Source organism: Eutrigla gurnardus (assembly GCF_963514095.1).
Source record: "Eutrigla gurnardus genome assembly, chromosome: 5".
Classification (NCBI taxonomy): Eukaryota; Metazoa; Chordata; class Actinopteri; order Perciformes; family Triglidae; genus Eutrigla; species Eutrigla gurnardus.
The window spans coordinates 14,333,652-14,345,718 of record NC_139919.1 but is presented as its reverse complement, the minus strand read 5'-3'; positions in this window follow the sequence as shown (position 1 = coordinate 14,345,718).

Sequence of the window (12,067 nt, the reverse complement as noted above, 5' to 3'; positions counted from 1 at the left end):
GAAAGGCCTGGCATCTGCACGATAGCACGACGCCTGGCGCTCACCGGAGTGTTGCACGCAGCGGGTCTGGAGGGCAGTTTGGACGGAAGCATGGCAGCACATATCTGAGGGGGATCTGGTGTAGAAAGACTAGATGTTGCACTGATGGTATGTACTGTAATGAGACTACCACCATAAAAACATCAACCTGTTTATTTGCCACAAGGACTTATCATGAATGCAGAATGCTATTCAAATATTGTCCTGGTTCATTTGACAAGAACACAACGTTGCAACATATGAACAGCCCATCACGTTGTTTCAGCGTATGGCACAAACGTGTTGAAACTCACATCGCTCTTGTTAAAATGATGCAGACATGTCAGCTAGTGACAACGGCAGGATTACAGGGTTTCAATATCACCAGGGTGACAGGCAGTGTTACAGTTAGGGTGCGCATCATTTGTTCAGCTAAATATTCATAGAATGAGTTATAATAGCCATGCAAGAGTTCATTATTTGTTTAATTGGCGTGAATGCAGCAACATACCAACTTGTAAACAGTTCTAGGATTGTAAAAAATGAAACACTGTCACAAATAAAAACATGTTGCAACGATTCTTCAAAATCAGTAGTCTTAAAATGCAGAATATGTAAGTAAAAATGTGTGAAAACATCACACTGACCCGATTCCCTCCAGTTATGAGACTTTTGTTCTTGACTATCTGCAAATACCACAAATTCAATATGCAAGCACATTATACCTGTATATCTTCTGCAGTGTTGTTCCATATATTAGATCCTTTCCCCAATACACAAAAAAACAAATAACACAAGACGAGAAAGGACAAGGGAGAAAAAAAAGCAATAAAAGGTGAATGATGGCCATTGATATTTCAGGCTGCAGAAATCCTGCGTCAGGAGACTTTGCTTGGCTTTACATAAACAGGGTAATAAATAGATCGATCACACATAGTAAGGGAGATTCATGTCACATTAAGTGACAGGACGTTGAACATAGGCCCAGCTATGTCTCATTACTCAGAGGACGCTTCCCTTGGGGAGTGTGTGTGTGTGTGTGTCTGTGTGTGTGTGTGTGTGTGTGAGTGTGTGAAGATGGTGGAGATAGCAGTATGAATGTGAAAAGACAGGCACAGTACAGAGGCCAGCTGCTGCAGACACATGCACCGCTGTAGGCTGAAAACCACATCTCCAGTGGAATATAGATAAAGTGCCGCAGCATTGACAGGCCTCTGGCACCGCTTATAATGGCCTGTAATCGACATACATAATAAAATCATATCACATAATGTCACGGATCTGAATAACAACTTGAGAAGACCTCCAACAGATATGTCCAGTGATGAGGTAATACTTTATATACTACCGTATATAGTGCGTATGAAGTGCCGTCTGATCTTTCCAGTTTAATGTTTTGAAATTGTGTTCTGGCAACAACAATGCCTTTCAAGTTTGAGATATAAAGCATGCAAGACAAGATGCAAAGAATAATTCTGTGCTTCATGACTGTAAAAATGCTTATGTCACATTTAACACAACTTCGACGGTCACTAGACCCACGCCACACTCTGCATACCCTGTGTGTCCTAAAGTTACACTGTTGTAATTTTTCTGGGACGATGGGGACTGATAATTTAAAAGATCCAGTAGGTTGAGTACAAAGCCACCAACTCCAGATGCAAAAAGGCATTCAAGTCAGTTAGAGACAGCATATCCATCAGCATAAACTTCACTTTAAACCAAAAACCAGGGATGCCTTGTTATCCCGGCACTAAAGACAAGAGAAAGAGTAAAAATTTCTTCCGAAGTTTTGAATCCTTTGAGAAAACAGTTTGGGTATATCTGCATTTATTTTACAGCATGAATTTCTGAACTTATAAAGGCTTTAATCTCTTTGTAATACACACCTCAGGAGGCAAAAGGCCAGTTATCATTTTGATTCATCTTTAATTTGCGGCTCTAAACACACTCCAGGTTAAGCAATTTCCGAGGCAAGACCAGAAGCAGGATTTCTGATGTACTTGGGTTTATTCTTTGCAAAACCCAATATTCATTCACAGGGCTGATTGGCTTTCAATAATTAAAACTCTGTCAACAAGGCTTTTCTTGCTGAGGGAAGCCTGGTGCTCAGCTTCCTATTTGCTTGCACACCATGTAACAAAAATCCAAATGCAATGTGCCAAGTGTATTTTGTGACCTTTATGGTCTTGTTAGATCTCCACTAGAATATTGCAGCAGAGGGGATTTCCCATATGTCACTGGCCAGCGCTGTAAGTCTGAGTCCTGCTGCCTTAGATAGCAGTTTGATTTACAGTGAAGCCGGGGAAGGCTGGTATCGCTAGTGGGATTCTGCCATAAGCCATCAATGGAAGTGGTCAGAGGCGTGTAAGATAGAGTTTACAGTTCTGAGAAGGCCTCTGGGGCGTAAAAGGTTGTGCACGCAGGTGACATTTCTATCCTGGTCTCATGTAGTCCTGGTGTGCTGGCCTCTTATGAATGGCAAGGGCAATCCAAGCATCCGAGTGGGCATTAGCAGGTTGTAAATCCTGGCTCCTCCTGCCTCATAAATCAAAATCTCCAATGACGCAAGATGTGCTGCCTAGCCTTACAGAGATCTTTATCACTGCAGACATGCACAAGATTAACTTGATGCTCCCAGAGACAGGGTTAAGGACATTTAATTTTGGGTGTAGTCTGATATGACCCCTATCACACAGCGCGGTGCTGGTGTCACATGTTTTCTTTTCCCATTCCATTTCAATCAAAACCTTCAACAAGCATGGTTATATCAAGCAGGCATTGCAAAGTTTTAAAAATAAATCGAGTAATTACAAGTTTTCAGCCAAGAGAAAAATGAAAGTGACTCACGGCACAATTTGTGGTGGGTTTTCGCATCCACTTTTAGACCCCTGGTGACTTCTTACTAACAGCTGCTGTAAAACACAAATTCATCAGATAATCCCTCCAAAGCCCAGCGGTCAAGCCGAGGCATTTTGGGTCTCGAGCGCTCTCGTAAATGAAATACCACCTGCACCAGCAATTTCAAACGTGCAATGGAGTAAAGTTATATTTAGGTAAGAACATGAAGGACCTTGATCCCTTAACAAAATAAAAGCTTGGTAGCTAATCTCTTCAACAGAAGTCAATATTGTTGAAGTCTGATGATGTACAACAGAGGTGCTGTGAGTAATGCTGTGACTATGACAAAGACAAGCAACTGTCCAGCCTGATCTCACTCCCAGGGTGTCAAATACTGATACTTGGGCATGTTGCCCTCGGCGTCTTGATACAGACACAACCTTTAGCATCCGTATGCGATGCACCAACCTTTCAGCTAACTCCAATTTAAACCCATCTGCGTCACTATTAAACACTTAGAGCAACGGCTGAATTATTAAGAACTAGAGGTTCTCTAAGGCCGGGAGAGCGGGGTGGTAGAGGGGACAAAAAGACGCAGGACTGTCACTCAGGGGACCAGCGTTCATGTCCCGTGGGAAACCAAAAGTTGGGTTGTTTTTACTGGAAAAGTTCTGTCACATGGCACTACATCACTGAGTCACGTGACATAACATCCATAGCTTATATTAAGTCACAACTACTAAATTTCAGCTGTTTCACAATGCTAACCATGTGTTACACTGCTAACCGCAACTGTTTCAGAATGCTAACCGCGTGTTACACTGACCATTTCAAAACGATTCCACGTGTTACACTGCTAACTGCGACTGTTTCCGAACACTAACCGCGTGTTACAATGACCGTTTCAAAATGATAACCACGTGTTACACTGCTAACCTCGACTGTTTAAGAATGCTAACCGCGTGTTACACTGACCATTTCAAAACGATAACCACGTGTTACACTGCTTACCTCGAATGTTTTAGAATGCTAACCGTGTGTTACACTGACCGTTTCAAAACGATAACCACGTGTTACACTGCTAACCTCGACTGTTTAAGAATGCTAACCGCGTGTTACACTGACCGTTTCAAAACGATAACCACATGTTACACTGCTTACCTCGAATGTTTTAGAATGCTAACCGCATGTTACACTGACCGTTTCAAAACGATTCCACGTGTTACACTGCTAACTGCGACTGTTTCAGAATGCTAACTGCGTGTTACACTGCTAACCGCGACTGTTGCAGAACGCTGAACGCGTGTTACATTACAAACCTTGACTGTTTCAGAATGCTAACCGCATGTTACACTGACCGTTTCAAAACAATAACCATGTGTTACACTGCTAACCTCGACCGTTTCAGAATGCTAACCACAACTGTTTAGAATGGTAAACATGCGTTACACTGCTAACGTTTTACACTTCACGTCAACCACACACGAACCTTCTGCGTTAAGACACTCTGTCTCCCATCAGGTGACTTTGACAGAACGCTGATACTCTTCTGCCATACCACTTGTCTGTTCTGTATGTTGGATATTTATTTTAGAGAACCCTTAAACCCACATTTAGGCTACAGCACTGATATTCTTTGGTTTTATTTCAGTTGAAAAGATTCATACACAGGAATACAACCCTTTTATTGACTGACTGTATCAATCCTTGCAGCACGCAGTGGCTGTGTGCTCATTTAACAATTCTGTGGCCTTGAGAACAATCCTATTGAGTCAAGTGAGATATCCCTCTCTGGAATATTGTAATGCGCAAGTATTACCAGGGGCTCTACAGACATGTTACAAGTGAGCCTTTGGGACACACACTGCATCTCCTCAATTCTCATCCAGAGATTACGGTCAAGTACAGTCAGCGCGCTTAGCACTTCATCTTCCCTCGTCTGTGCACAGCTCTCTGCCTCCACACTGCATGCATGCATGTGTTAAATGCGCGAGCATAAAAGTGTCCGTGCGATTCACACTGTGCCACCTCCTCCTCTGTGAAGAGGAGTAGGGAGGCAGAGAACTGCTAGCACTCACTCCCTCGGGCTCTGCATTTCCTCAAAAAGTGACCTCCGCCAGACTTCGACCAGATTCCTCTGTACTTTAAACAAGACTCCCATTACAGCCCTTGTGAGTACAGTAACAGGTTTCCATAGTTTGCCTTGGGCAGTTGCATGGCAGATGTGAGTTTCGAACATGCCTTTATGTCTGTAGAAGAGGGGCGAGTGTATGTATGGACGTGCCCCTGTGTATAAATCACTTGACCTAGACTTACTGTTGACCATGGATTTATGCCAGCGTGAGAGACTCCCGATGACAATGTATCTGCCTTAGCCATAATGGATGATACACAGAGCGCGCTGTCATCTGGCAAATATGCTCCCCGAATGGATCTCAAGTGGGGCGGGCGCTCAGCAGAGGGGCGGCGGGCGACGGGAAGGGGGAGAGATGGATGGTGCTCAGCCCAGGGTGGAGCCATCAGCCACAGACTCTCCCCCACAGCTTTTTGGAAAACTCAAAATATTGCTTGAATTAGACCAGCCATCAGCACCGCAGCTGGTGAGATGGACGGGCCGTCTGATGCCTACTGTGCACTAAGCTCAGGGGTGGCTTTGTAAAAATAAGAAAGGGAAATCCAATGCTCTGTGTTATTATATGTGAAAATGATGAAGGTCTTCACATGTGGTGAGGGCAAAAAAAGATGCCAGCAAGGAACCAGTGAGCCGAGCCAGAATACGATGCAGCATTATCCACGCACGTTCAAGCCGCAGCAGTGCGCTTGGTTGGAAGTCAACCGCTTATATCATCTGTTGTTACTTTGATAATGCATAGAATAATAGCATTAGAGCTGTTTGACATTGATCAAGAGAAATGAAAGCGGTTTTGTGAGGGATCAAATTGAAACCACATGCTGCTAGAACCTGATACACTGTACGGGTTCCAACTGGTCCGAGGAGACAAATCCATGATTCTGCCAGACTATCCCAAAGCGTAACCTCTTCCAGACAAACTGGAGCTATCAGTGGGGAAGAGAGCTGAGAAACTTCCACAAACCACCGTGATGAAGTGTCCTATCGCTCGGTTGTCTCCCAAAACCTAGGGCCCCTAGTCCACTTATATGCAGCCGTGAAACACAGACAAGGCATCTTATCTGTACAGTGTGTGTGTGTGTGTGTGTGTGTGTTGGTGATGTGTCTAAGTGTTTCTCACATTATTGCATGACAGTATCTTCATATTTAGATAGCGTTTTAGTCAAATAATGAATAAAAGCATTTGATATAAGCATTTCCCTCAAGTATGATTTTAATGTGCAACACATGCAACCGCAGTGTTTCAACTCATTTCAACAATATCGCAGAGCAACCAGCAAACTTTGGGTGACTCCAAGTTAAGTTGAATGATGACATGTACATCTGCATGAAACTTTCGCAACTTTCTCGACTACGAGCCACTATGAATCTGTCATACAACAGAGAGTTACAGTTCCTGACTAGGTCTCAATTCTTCTCACCCAGATGAAAAATGGCCAAAACAGGCCAAACATGCTTTGCATCGTTGAAATGTCAAGATGAGTGATGATGTTGCGATTTGACATGTCTTGAGAAGCATTATTTTCTGGTAGCATCTATTAGCAACTCCTCCTTTAACCGATACCTTACCGTGGTGGAGGGGTTTGAGCACCTGAATTATCCTAGGAGCTATGTTGTCCAGGGCTTAATGCCTCTGGTAGGGTCTCCCAATGCAAACAGGTCCTAGGTGACAGGTCAGACTAAGAGCGGTTCCAAAGCCCCCTATGAAAGAAACAAAACCAAGGCAGTTTACGTCGCCCGGAATAGCGTCACCGGGGGCCCCACCCAGGAGCCAGGCCCGGGTTGGGGCTCGCAGGCGAGCGCCTGGTGGCCGGTTAATATCTAGCTCTGTGGTAAATGGTAATAACACACTTAAATATGATGTGGTAACGTTGACAAGAATGTATTGAATAATTCATGATTTGAATTGCCTTGACCGAGGATGACGGGAAGGCTGACGAAGTGTGTTGCTGTTATCGCGGTTTGTTCTGGATAGTTTTCCTGTGATGTGTATGTGATGTACTTCAAATTGTCTTTCTGGAAATTATAACGTTTCCTAAACTAATATAAACCTTATATTACTGCCTCCTTCCAGATACATAAACTCCTTTGAACTTAAAAGAAACTTAAAAGAGGAAATTTGATATGCTTAACTGCTCCTTTGGCAATAAGTGTTTCTATCAAACTGGAATTATTACTTAATTAAAGAGTCGACAGTAGAGAGACTGCTGGGAGACATCATAGTACATTCATGATTGCCACCTTAAATCTATAGGACAGGGGGTCACGGGATAGCTGAGTCAGTTATATAAAATGACTATGAAACAAGTAAACTTGTAAACGCATTTTCATGACTGCAGAAACTTGATTTTTGCATCTTTATTGAAAATAAATGTTTATATTAGGATCAGGTGGCAACCTCCGGGTCTGAAAAGTGAAGAAAAAAATAAAATGGCTTAAACTTGCATTCTTTAAATGGTCAACAGGGGGCGACTCCCCGATAGAAGTCTATGAGAAAATGACCCTACTTCTCACTTTAATTATTACAGTGTTCCAACCTCTGGTGTTACTAAAAAACAAGACAGCGACGGCCAAAATACTGAACTTGAGCCTTCAAAACAGCAGTCCACAAACAAATGGGTGACAGCTTGGTGAAGAAATTCACTCCTTATATCTACGACTCCATCTGTGATCCGGATGGAGGAAATCAGTCATCAGTCCAGAGTCAGACCTCATTATTTGAGCACTTCATAGGACCTCTCTCAAGTGTGCAGTATGTGGTCTTGAGTATGAAGCAACTCCTTAACACAATGCATTTTGACCTTTTTGAGCTCACGATCATAATTGCAATCATTCCAGATTTCATGCATCAGTAAACAAAATGTACCTGAGAAAAATGAAATGATAGAATGATAGAATGACAGACGGTGATGCCTGTGGACTAATAATGTACACGCTGTCTTGGGACCAGCTGCTTTTAGTCAGTTTACAGAGTGCAACCGGCCCAACAGTGTGTGAAGTGAACACACACTCACAGTAAAGGACCCTCATCATTCTGTCACAATGTGTTGCTTGCAAAGTAGGCGAGGATCCCTCTACCAAATCCACACAAACACACATACGCCCGCACACATGCTTGCACACACTCTATAATCCTCTCATGCACCCTTGTCTTTTACACTCCCCTCCCCTCCCCGCTAGCGACATCGCTTGTGAAGCACGGCCGCTCGTAAATTCCCTGCCTTGATTTTGTTAACCTTTACTGTGACCCGGCACTTCTCCGCTCGGCGTTCTAGCACCCACTCAGTCACAGATGAGGCCCTGCTTGCCTCTGCAAGGAGAGGAGCCTTGGCGCTTCTGCAGCTCATCGCTCAGGCTTCTGGCTCTGCAGGACGCTGTGGCCCAACAGTGCCAACACACCTCTAAATTATGGGCCACTTTTGGACTAAATAATAGACGTTTAAATCGAGACTTTATGCATGTCATCATTGCCCCGCATAACACTTTCATTAAGGCTATTTGAGGAGTTCAGAAAATAACAGCTCTTTGGAAAACCAGCAGTTCAGGATTCAGGCTTTTTTTAAAGTATAAAAGGATCCAGTCTGTTTAAGTGCCAGCCAAGACCTTCAACTTGTGTGCTATTAATCATTTTGAAAGAGAGGGTACTTGCTGTGCTTTTCCCAGCATATTAACCTGTAATATGGGAAAGTCGTGAATATGCAAAATTTATACAGACTCATAAATATGGATTAACTTTAGTTAACCAATAGGCTGCTTTCGATTACTTTTTTTTTTTTTTACAACATAAGCACATCAGTATGGTGCAGAGGAAAGTATGGAAACACTGATTTATGTGAAATATAATGTTATCATCAGCGGAAAAAAAAATACAATTACTGTGAAGGAAACAACCGGAAAAGTTGGCTCTTGCCTGCTGTTGTTACATCACATTGTCGTACTACAAGTCGATAGTATTTTCCCCATGAAAAAAAGGCATTGAAGAGTTGCGACTTGCGAGGACAATATTAATTCCCAAAATGATCCAGGCAATCCGTTTCCTCACCCTTCCAAGAAGCTTTGAGAAGGGATTTTTTGCGTACAACTTTTTAGAAGGTAAAACTCTTTCTTTACATGTAAATCAGAATATACATAAAGCACAAACATGAACTATGAATATAAGTACTCCAACTTATCTCTGTAATAGTCTTATGGAAAATGTGTGTCTGCGTGTGTAATATACACATCTCTCCATGTGTTTAGATGTTCTGTCTCCGGAGGTCAGCTAGGTGGCAATTTGTTTAGTGCGATGCTGATAGGTATGTTGTCTGGTGTAATTTGGTGTCTGCGTGTTGAGAATGATATGGCATGTAATGTGCAACGTATACACATGCGGTCATAAAAATGATATGTGTATATACAGTATCATTTCAACCGTATGAGTATGTGTTGTAGTTTGCTGTAACTTGGAAGGAAGGCCAGGGGTCGGAAAACTCAGATGAAACACTCAAACAAAGTAAAATATGAATTCAAATGAAGATAAAAAAACACTGATTTATTTTACCTCAGGATAAATTGGCTTGTGTGCGCTTGCGGCAAGGGCAGGATATCAGCTTAAAGTCATAATCATTTATCCACACTGGATGGTATGAATGTTGCTGGTGCCGTTCTCTGGCAGAAGAGCTGAGAGACTTTTCATCATGTCTACTCATCAGAACAAACTCTCTCAAAGCGAATGTTGAAGTGATGGATCCAACTGCGACTGATTCCTATTCACATGTGAAAATCATTCCAATTTTTTTTTATGTTTATGGAAAGTATTAATCTCACTTAGTACATTTAAAATGATAATAAATGATGTATCCAGATGTAATACTTCTATTGAGGTTTGGCCCTTTTAGCTATTTTTATGTGTTCATTGACAGTATTTTGTTGCATAGTTTGGTCTGCTGTGCACGTTTTTATAGATTTTCACATCATTAGATTTATATCCTTCTTTTTGTAGATTGGTCGCTGTGGAAGCTGCTGAGTGGATAACCATGGTAACACAGTTTGTCTCATTCAGAGGCCATTCTTAACAGCCATTCTTGAGTGCTAACACACTAACACACTCAAGCAAAGCATCTGGTCTGTCTACTGGAACAGTCTTAATGTATTTGTGATGTCCATATCAAATAAATAAACATAACATAATAACACTACTTGGAGGATGGAAGTCAGGGAGCTGTTACTGCAGTTTCACACGTGTGTTGGGGAACTACGGTGGCCTTCAGGTAATGTAAAAATGCATAAGGCTCTCGGTAGAGCAGGTAATTGGTTTGGCCATTCTGGGCTACTGTAGAAACATGGCGGACTCCCCAAAAGAGGACCCGCCCACTATGTAGCCTACATATCAACATAGGCAATGAAAGTATGAGTGTTAGTTTTAGGTAATTACTCACTAAAGAAAACAGAATTATGTATTTGATATTGAATGATATTGAATGTCAGTGAGTATTAGCATCAAAATAAACACCAAAAGTAAAAGTACCCTTTTTGATGAATGGCCCATATCAGAAAAACATAATATTGTAATTATTGCTTAATTGATTGTGTAAGCATCACTTTAATGTTGCAGCTGGTAATTTACAACTGCATCATCTTGGGTAGCACAAGTATACATGAATAATGTACTTGTAGCTAAATGTTGCAATAATAATCTAATTATGCATATTTACAAGGAACAAAAGCTGCCAAATAAATGTAGTAAGATTAAGAGTAAATAGTACAACATCCTCCAAAATGTACTGAAGCAGGACTATAAAAGTGGCTTGAGTGCAAGAACAACAGTAACACATACATTCATCTGATATACAAGCTATTCTGTGATACTGAGGCCCGTTGCATTAGCTCACCACTCATACTGCATCCGCTCTGTCACAGTATGACTCCCAATCCAATTAAACCACGCTAGGAAGGAATCCGGAAGGGATGACCTCTTATTGTTGCTACTCAATCAAAGCCACACCTGCTCCGTTTAGCTGACCCACATCAGGTCTAGTGTGGGTACTAAGTAAGTAAGTAGTACGTAATAAGTACTGGTGCCATAGAAATCTGTTTGCCGTAGACTTCACTATACGACCACTTGCGCCCCGTTTTTATTCTGGTAAAGAAGAGACCAGATTGAATCGATATAAGTCTGCTCTCTGTGAGCTGGAGGATTTACTTTTGGTTTGTCAACTCCTCAGCACCATGGAGACGGGGTCATGACTACCCAGCAGGGTCACCGTGCCAGTCTTTACAACGCAAAGCTGCCGGTCAGCTCAGTATGACGGGGGCTTCCTTTACTTCCCGATGGCCTGTTTTTTGTATGAGGTTCACATGGTGGTGTTGCCCCCTCCCCCCCTCCCTTGTGGGGTCAGAGCACCCAGCCATGTTGGCCCTTGTGCCTGTTTGCTGCAGCGCTAATCCACCAGCTCTCGCTTCCCGCTGAGCAACAAGTCAGCGATTTAATGACTCGGCTGTTTGTGGGGAGGGTTTCAGTCGTCACCGCGGTAATTGGTTCATCCTACCTCCCATCACTCATCCCTTCAAGGTCTTTGATTGGCCAGACAGAGCAAAGGATTATGGGATGACAAAGGCAGTCTGAGTGTGGTGACTTGGGAGTATATTATAAAAAAAAAAAAAAAATAGAAAACTTTTTATTTGTAGCCCCACGCTCAATGTCAACTGTGTCCTTCTAAGCTACGCTTTGTGGTTGCCTGCTTGAACTGCTGCAGCTGTCTGGTGTCTGCACTGCATGATAGAATCATCACACAGGTTCAAAGTGAATTCAGGCTCCTACATTCATCCTACACCACCATTTTGCTCTTTTTGTGGATTTTTCTCATTTAGCAAACTAAAAACGACAAATGACAATACATGAAACAAGATTACAAATATTTTCACATTTATTATCAGGTTTAAACCAATTCAGAGGGTAGTCTGTTTCTGTAACAGGCAAAAACAAGGCAATGGATATTAGTCAGGCTGCAACAGACAATTATTTACATAATTGATTAATGTGCAGATTATTTTCTCGGTGATTCAATTAATCAGTTAATCGCACGTCGCAGTTTCCCA